Source organism: Nicotiana sylvestris, chromosome 3 (genome assembly GCF_000393655.2).
Source record: "Nicotiana sylvestris chromosome 3, ASM39365v2, whole genome shotgun sequence".
NCBI lineage: Eukaryota > Viridiplantae > Streptophyta > Magnoliopsida > Solanales > Solanaceae > Nicotiana > Nicotiana sylvestris.
Genome location: NC_091059.1, coordinates 95601389 through 95611330, shown reverse-complemented (window position 1 = coordinate 95611330; position 9942 = coordinate 95601389).

Genomic DNA, 9942 nt, shown 5'->3' with positions numbered 1-9942 from the left:
AAGGTGCAAGAGTAAATTTCCTGCCATTTAGTTCAAGAGAATATCTATTCTTTCTTCCATCATGAAAAACATTCCTGTCATACTGCCAAGGACGACCCAGTAAGATATGACAAGCTTGCATAGGTATTATGTCACAAAGAATATCATCCTCATATCTACCAACATTAAATGAAATCATGCACTGTTTGTTTACCTTTAGTTCACCACTATCATTTAACCATTGGAGTCTATATGGAGTAGGGTGTTTCATGCATGCAAGTCCCAATTTTTCCACAAAGTATGAACTCACCACATTAGCACAACTACCACTATCAATGATCATAGAGCAAGTTTTTCCCTTTATCCCACACCTAGTATGGAATATATTCTCCCTTTGTTCTTCACTATTGCTTGCCAAATTGATAGTCATAATCCTTCTAACTACCCCAATCATGCCCTCATTAGGTAGTTCTACATCATCTTCATCACTCACATCTCCCTCTTCTTCTCCCTCACCTTTTTCACTCTCATATCCTCCATCTTCTCTAAGAATGATGTTTCTTCTACTTGGACATTCATGCATCATATGACCCCTTCCTTTACATTTATGACATTGAATAGAACTAGAAGGTGTAAAAGGTTTAGGGTTAAAGGTTTTACCTCCCTCTTTGTTCTCAAATTTACCTTTACCCTTGTCTTCTTGAGGTCTAGAAGAACTCTTCATCTCATGATATGGCCATGGCTTCTTGGAGATGGTGCTTGTCCGACCTTTCCACGAGCTAGTCTGCTTTCTTTTATTTTGATTTTCTATCTTTACAGACAAATCAACTAACTCATCTATTGTTACATATTGTTGTAATTCTACTACATCAGCTATTTCCTTATTTAAACCATTTAAAAACCTAGCCATTGTAGCCTCTTCTTCCTCTGTACAATTAGCTTGGATCATAGCCATATCCATAGCCTTAAAGTACTCATCCACAGACATGGACCCTTGCTTCAATGTTTGAAGACGTTGTTGTAGCTCTCTTTGAAAGTGTGATGGCACGAATCTCTTCCTCATCACCCTCTTCATCTCAGCCCAAGTAGCAACTGGTGCTTGTCCTTCTTGCAATCTGTCCCTAGCAAGCTTTTTCCACCAAATAGCAGCATAGTCAGAAAACTCAACAACAGCAAGTTTAACTTTCTTACCCTCAGAGTAGTTGTGACAATCAAAGATGGCTTCAACCTTTCTCTCCCAATCAAGGTACAAGTCTGGGTCCCTTGCTCCCTTGAATGATGGCATCTTCATCTTTATACTACTTATATTATCATCTTCTACTCTACCTCTTTGTCCCCTCCTATCTCTTCCCACCCTATCAAAATCAATATCATTAAAATCATCTATAGGGTTTTCTTGATTTACAATGGGAGCATGGGGTACATTTCTCCTAGCTTGGGGTCTAACATTATTTTCCCTCCTAAGTTCAGCTATTGTATCATTTTGATCAGCAATGGTATCCCTCATCTCTTGGAGTTGCAAATTCAACCTTTCAAATTGTTGATGCATAGCTTGCAAGGTAAAATCATTTCTTGCTTTGATTTCAGCTTCTTGAAGAACCCTTCGTTCATCATCACTACCTGTACGCGACATCTTTAAAAAAAAGTGTAAACTGTATCACAAAAGTTAGCTCTCTTTTTTTTTCTCGGAATAACCTTTGAACAAAATACTTTGTAGATTTATAATTAAACCCAACTCGTATGAAATTCTTAGTAGTAAAATTCAGATTTTTGGGGAACTAATGAAAGAAAAACCAAATCCTAGAACTATTAGGCTCGGTTGAAACATGACGCGAACAAAAAGGAAAGGATTATATGTTTAGATTAGAAAGAGTAAGAAAATCTAGGATCCCCTCTTCTTGTTTCCTTTGTTAATTTTTGGTAACAAATTAGATACAAAAGAAATATCCCGGAGAGCACGCAATTCTATTTTTTGTTCTAAAAACTTATTTTCGTTTTTTTTTAATTTTTTTTTCTTTTCTTTTCTTTGCTCTTAGTATTCAAGAAATCCCAAGACTTACTAAGAACGAAATCTTGATAAAAACCGCTCTGATACCACTTGATAACAACTAGGTCGGGAATCCAAATTAGAGTAAGCATTTGAGAAGTAAATGCGGAAGTAATAACAACAAGGAATTAAACAACTAGAATTAAAGAGATGAAAATAAAGGATATGGGAAGAATTCAAGGAAAGAATTCCAAGAACTTCCAAGAACGTAAGTTCTATAGCCTTGACAAGATCAAAGTAACAACGTCTTGATTTATGGAACAAAACAAACGCCTTTACTTAAAAAGCAAATCAAAACAATAGATTCGGATCTTGACCACTTTACGAGTAACTTGAGACAACAATTAATAACTAGTATTAATCGCCTTCTAAGAATACCACAAAGGAATCAAAGATATCATAAAAGAGAAGTAATCTTACTACCTTGAACTAAGAACTAGTAAAGGTTGAAAGATAAATCTCAAAGCACAAGTAACAAAGGTTCAAAAGAACTCTCAAAGTATGATATACTTAATCAATAAATGTTGTGTCTTATGAATGAGAAGAACTCCTTATTTATAGGAGTTAAAAGCACTTAAAATAATGTAGGGGGTTGCTAAAAAGTCATCTAAATTAGGTAGGGGGCTGCTAGGGGTCACAATAGCCATCAAACTTAGGTAGGTGGCTCCTAAGGGGTAACAAAAGCCATCAAAATTAAGTGGGGGCGGCCAAATCCTTTTGGGGCAGATTTGGGCCTTAAAACTATTAGTTTGGGCCATTGGTTTGGACTCCAATTGGGCTCCTTTTGAAACACCCCCTTTTGGACCTCTTTTAAGGTCATTTTGAGCCCTATTGGTGGACTTCAAGGGCTGATTTGGTAACCCAATCTTCCTCCTCTTGGACTTCAATTTGGACTACCAAATAATTGTAAAACTTGGACAATTCATCTCCTTTGGGCTTGAGCTCTTCCTCTACAATTAAAAGCTTCTTTATTTGCCATTGAAGTCTAGCAACCTTAGCTTGCAACTCTTTAGCTTGAGATCTTGTAAATGGCCTTGGAGCTTCCAAAACTCTATCATCTCTATCATTGTCCTTAACTATATCCTTGTTCTTGATGCTATCACGTGGTGTCCAGTAAGGGGATTCAGGTTGATCCGAAAAAGATAGAGGCGGTTTAGAGTTGGCCCAGACCGTCCTCAGCCACAGAGATTCATAGCTTTCTTGGTTTGGCGCGTTATTACCGCTGGTTTGTTTCGGGATTTTCATCTATCGCATCGCCCTTGACAAAGTTGACTCAAAAGGGTGCTCCATTCAGGTAGTCGGATGAGTATGAGGAGAGCTTTCAGAAGTTCAAGACTTCCTTGACCACAACTCTAGTGTTGGTTTTGCCATCAGCTTCAGGTTCATATACAGTGTTTGTGATGCTTCGAGAGTTGGTATTGGGTATGTGTTGATGCAGGAAGGTAGAGTTATTGCTTATGCTTCTCGTCAGTTGAAGCCTCATGAGAAGAACTACCATGTTCATGATTTGGAGTTGGCTGTCATTGTTCACGCATTGAAGATTTGGAGGCATTATTTGTATGGTGTGTCTTGTGAGGTGTTTACTGATCATCGTAGCCTCCAGCACTTGTTCAAGCAGAAAGATCTCAATTTGAGGCAGCGGAGATGGTTGGAGCTGCTAAAGGACTATGATATCACTATTTTGTACCATCCATGAAAGGCCAATGTGGTGGTCAATGCTTTGAGTAGGAAGGCAGTGAGTATGGGGAGTTTGGCGTATATTCCAGTTGGGGAGAGACCTCTTGCAGTTGATGTTCAGGCCTTGGCCAATCGGTTCGTGAGATTAGATATTTCGGAGCCCAGTCGGGTATTGGCTTGTGTGATTTCTCGGTCTTCCTTATTTGATCGCATCAGAGAGCGCCAGTATGATGATCCTCACTTGCTTGTCCTTAAGGATAGAGTTCAGGCGACGATGCTAGAGATGTGACTATTGGTGACGATGGGGTATTGAGGATGCAGGGCCGAATATGCGTGCCCAATGTAGATGGGCCTCGGGAGTTGATTCTGGAGGAGGCCCATAGCTTGCGGTATTCCAGTCATCTGGGTGTCGCGAAGATATATCAAGATCTAAGCCAACATTATTGGTAGAGCAGAATAAAGAAGGACATTGTGGGATTTGTAGCTCGGTGTCTCAATTGTCAGCAAGTGAAATATGAGCATCAGAGACTGGGTGGCTTGCTTCAGCAGATGGATATTCCAGAGTGGAAGTGGGAGCGTATCACCATGGAATTTGTAGTCGGGCTCCCACAGACTTTGAAGAAGTTCGATGCTATTTAGGTGATTGTGGATCGGCTAACCATGTCCACTCACTTCATTCCCTTGTGTACTACCTATTCTTCAGAGCAGTTGGCAAAGATCTATATCCAGGAGATTGTTTGTTTGTATGATGTCCCCATTTCCATCATTTCAGATAAGGTGTTGGCCCTGGGACAGGTAAAGTTTTGAAGAATGACAAATGAACTCAGTCATGGACCCTCCATCATGTGAAGCATAGTCATGATCGACCTATACATGTGAAATGCACGTGAAGGAGATAAGTCCCACTGATCAAGCAGCAATATCTCCTGATCTGTTGAAAAGGTTGCATACTGGATAAGGGGAGAAAGTCTCTTTATATGAAGAGAACACAATCCGGATAAAGAGAGTGTTAGAGTTTGATATCGTCAAGGACTCAAGCAGCAATATCTCCTGATCTGATCGAAAAGGTTGCATACTGGATAAGGGGAGAAAGTTTCCTTATATGAAGAGAATACAATCCGAATAAAGAGAGTGTTAGAGTTTGATATCATCAAGGACTCAACTACGATAGAAGATCAAAAATTGAATCCCAATCAAACTCTAATTTCTAACCTATTAAATAACAGTGATTGTTCTCTTTTACATGGTGGCACAAACGCATAAGTTAAACTAAATTGAAAGCAAAAGAGCAAGGCGATTTTGCAAGCAATTTATGTAAGATTTGAGTGTGCACTCTTGAAGCTACTTGAACGAGATAGAAGAACCAGTTCCATTGTGTTTTTTTCTTATTGTAGTTCAATTGTGGTAGGTGGTTCAAAGTTGTACCTTTCCAGCTTTCATAGAAGCAATTGTATTAGGTACTTTGAGAGTTCAAGTTATAGGCTAACTTGAAGTTGTCGCAACAGTTGAGGCTGTGTGCTACAACGGGATTAGAGTTAATTCTTAGGTTTGCAAAGAGTTTTGTAAATGCTGTTTTGGCTCAGTGATTTTAGTGGAAGTTTGGGAAAATCCTACTGAGTAGTAGGTTGGGGTTTTTTCACCTGTTAAGCTAGGTGTTTTCCACGTAAAATCTCTATGTTCATTATTTTATGTACTTTTAATTACGCAAACAGTAGTAGTTAGAACATCTAGAAGAACCTGGTTCTACATTGAAAATTAGGTACCACACAAATCACCCCCCTTCTTGTGTGGTATTGACGCTTAAAACATCAATTGGTATCAGAGCGGGTTATTCTTGAAGAGGCTAATACCTTAGGAAAAGATCAACATGAGTGCACCACCTGGGAAGGGCAATCCACTGCCAGACCTCCACTTTTCAATGGTCAGTACTATTCTTGGTGGAAGAACAGGATGAGGGATCACATCATAGGAGAAGACTATGAACTCTGGGACATAGTCATTGATGGTCCTCTAGCAACTACAAAGAAGAATGCTGAAGGAGTGGATGTGCCAAAGACAAGGGCTGACTGCACTACTGAAGACCTGAAGAAGTGGGAGAAAAATTCCAAGGCCAAGAAATGGTTTGTGTGTGGACTAGGTCCAGATGAGTACAGTAGATTCAAAGTTGTACTACTGCTAAGGAAATCTGGGACACCTTGCAAGTGGCTCATGAAGGAACACCTCAAGTGAAGAGGTCCAGAGGAACACTGTTGTACTCCTAGTATGAGAACTTCACCATCCAAGAGATATATACAAGGTTCACCACACTGACAAATGAACTTAAATCTCTTGGAAGGATTATTCTTGAAGAAGAAAAAGTTGAGAAGATTTTGACAAGGTTTTTGCCAGTCTCTTGTGAAAACAAAATCACTGCTATTCAGGAATCAAAGAACATTGCTACCCTCAAGCTGGATGAACTAATTGAAAACCTCACTGACTATGAACTAAAAAGGCAAACCATGAAAATGGATACACCCAAGAAGGAAAGAAGTCTGGCTATCGGAATTGATGAAGGTTCGGATCTGGAGGATGATGAAATGGCTATGATCACGAGAAATTTTAAAAAGTACCTGATGAGAGGAAATGGTTCTTCAAGAGGTATAACCTTCAACAAACCAAGGACTCCTAAGAAAAAGACCAATGAGGGATGCTACAAGTGTGGGAAGACTGATCACATGATCAAGAACTGCCCTCAATGGGAAATTGAGTAGAAGAAGGAAAGGGCTGAACGAAGGAGCAAGAAGAAGGAATAGGTTCAACCAAAAAGGAACAAAGGATCAACAAAGGCTATGGTTGCTGCCTGGGGAGAAACATCAGATGAGGACTCGGAAGATGAAGCCAGAGATGAACATCTTATGGCCATCGGAGAATCAGATGATGAATAAGAGGTAAGTATTCTTCATCTCAAAGACAAGATTAAATTCCTGTCTAAAGAAAGGTTGTCTGAACTTTTGTTGGATTTCATTGATGTGTTTGAGATAATTAACAATGAAAATGAAGCTTTCTAGGGAATGTATGATCCTAAAAGCCAAGTGCAAAAATCTAGAGTCTAGGGCTAATGAGAGCGAAAGTGAAAATACTGAGTTGAAGAACCAGGTTCTTGAACTTAACACTAGTGTCCTAGAACTTAGGTCTGAGAACTTAAAATTGAAACTAGGAACAGGAAAGAAGAAAGCTGATCACACTCATCTCACCCTAGAAGAAAACTTAGGAAAAATGAAGGATGAGCTATACAGGAAAGATGAGCAAATAAGAGTATTAAAAGAAGATCTAGGGAAGTAAAATATGAACTAGACAGAACTTGCAAATGGAACAAGGCTTCTTATGCACTCTCCTGGCTACATGAACATCACAGTAGCAACAAAAGAGGACTTGGTTATGGGACTCAAGCACCTAAGTGGGATCCTAAAAGCAAGTACCTCACTCTTCCTGAAAACAAAATTTGCACGCATTGTGGCAAGACTGGTCATTACAAAAATGAATGTAGCAAAAGAAAAGGCCAGTCAAAAGAACAAAACTTTTGTTCAAAGAAAAAATAGGCTGCATGGGTGGGCTAGAAGGAATCTGATTTATCCCTTTGCCCATAGAAAGGGACCCAAACTAGTTTGGGTTCCTAAGACTAACCCTTGATTTCTTTTTGCAGGTCCAAGTGAAGGGAAACAGCCAAATATAGTACATGGACAATGGCTGCTCAAAACATATAACTGGAAGCAAGAACCAGTTCCTTTCACTTGAGGACTTAAAGGAAGGCAATGTCTCCTTTGGAAATGGGAAGAAAGGTGAGATCATTGGGGTTGGAAAGGTAGGTAAGACAGACTCTCACTCTATTGAGAATGTCTACTTGATAGATGGCTTGAAATATAGCCCGATCAGTGTGTCACAATTGTGTGACAGAGGTAACCTTGTAGCATTCACCTCCACAAAATGCTTTGTGATTAATCTTACCACTGACAAGATTGTTTTGCAGGGAAAGAGAGTTAACAATATTTACATTGTAGATTTGTCCACTCTCTCAGAAAATGAACTAACTTATCTAAATGTGCTGGATAATGATCCCCTCATGTGGCACAAAAGACTTGGTCATGCCAGTCTGAATCAACTAAACAAATTAGTCTCCAAGGACTTGGTGATAGGGTTACCTAACATCAAGTTCGAGGAAGACAAGGTTTGTGAGGCCTGTGCAAGGGGGAAGCAGGTAAGATCATCTTTCAAAAGCAAGAAAATGGTAAGCACAACCAAGTCGTTGGAACTGGTCCATATGGATCTCTGTGGTCCAATGAGAACCATGAGCAGAGGTGGAAAGAAATATGTAATGGTACTTGTTGATGATTATTCTAGATTTACCTGGGTTCTATTTCTAACTTCTAAAGATGAAGCATTTGACATGTTTACTGCATTTGTTAGAAAAACTCAGAAATAATTAGGAAATCAACTTGCATCCATTAGGTCTGATCATGGAACTAAATTTGAAAATGCTAAGTTTGCTGAATTCTGTGATGAAAATGGTATAGATCATAATTTCTATGCCCCTAGGACTCCTCAACAAAATGGAGTAGTCGAAAGAAAGAATAGGACTCTTGAAGACATGGCTAGGACTATGCTTCTTTCTAGTAAGCTGCCCCATAACTTCTGGGCAAAGGCTGTAAACACTACATGTTATATTATCAATAGATTCATGACTAGACCTCTTATAGAGAAGACTCCCAAATGAGTTACTTAAAGGGAGAAAACCAAATATATCCCATCTTAGGGCATTTGGATGTAAGTGCTTTGTGCACAACAATGGAAAGGACTCCCTAGGTAAGTTTGATCCCAGAAGTGATGAGGGAGTATTCTTGAGATATTCTTCACATAGCAAATCAAATAAGTGTTCAATAAAAGAACTTTGTGTGTAGAAGAAAGTGTACATATAGTATTTGATGAAACTAACATTCTTTCTGAGAGACAAGAACATGAAGATGAAGCCATTGGGTTGGTAAAGGACTTGATTGAAGCCTCAGCACAAGTCAAAGTGGCACCAAAAGAAGGAACAGGTAATGGAACAGGTTCTTCCATCCAGGGCAACCTGACAGGGGGAACTAATCAAGGAGGAATTGAAATAAATCCCCTAAAAGAACTTGGTCATGACCCTGTTCCTCAGGAACAGAACATGGGAGAAACATCTAGCAGAAACCAGTTGGTTGTGAAACCTCACAAGTATCAAAGTTCTCATCCTATTGAGAACATTATCACTTATCCAACATCTGGAGTCAAAACTAGATCATAATTAAAGAATCTGTGTGCTTTTGATGCATTTTTATCTCTTATTGAGCCTAAAAATGTTATTGAAGCTTTGCAGGATACAGATTGGGTGAATACAATGCAAGATGAACTCAATCAGTTCTAGAGAAGTCCAGTTTGGCATCTAGTTCCAAGACCCAAGGACAGATCAGTTATTGACACAAAATGGGTCTTCAGAAACAAACTTGATGAAGATGGAACCGTTACAAGAAACAAGGCAAGACTGGTGGTCCAAGGTTACAACCAAGAGAAAGGCATTGATTATGATGAGACTTTTGCTCCAGCTGCAAGACTAGAGGCAATAAGACTCCTCATAGCTTTGCAGCACACATGGAATTCACTCTTCATCAGATGGATGTCAAAAGTGCCTTCCTGAATGGTTTCCTGAAAGAAGAAGTGTTTGTAAAACAACCTCCAGGGTTTGAGAGCAAAGAATGTCCCGATCATGTGTACAAGTTAGACGAAGCTCTCTATGGACTCAAGCAGCCCCCCAAGAGCATGGTATGAACGACTGTCCAAATTCCTACTGGAGCATGGTTACAAAAGAGGTAAAATTGACAGTACCTTATTCTTAAGGGAAAAAGGTAAGGATCTCCTTGTGGTACAAATATATGTTGATGACATAATCTTTGGGGCTACCATTGATAAGCTAAGTAAGGACTTTTCAAAATTAATGGGGAGTGAGTTTGAAATGAGTATGATGGGTGAGCTTAACTTCTTCCTAGGCTTGTAGATCAAACAAAGTCCTAATGGAACCATGATCCATCAGCAGAAGTATGCAAAAGAGCTTATAAAAAAGTTTAAAATGGAAGAATCAAAAGAAATGGACACACCCATTGCAACTGCCACTAATTAGACATTGATGAACCTGGTTCATCAGTTGATCAAAAGTTATACAGGGGTATGATTGGGTCACTCCT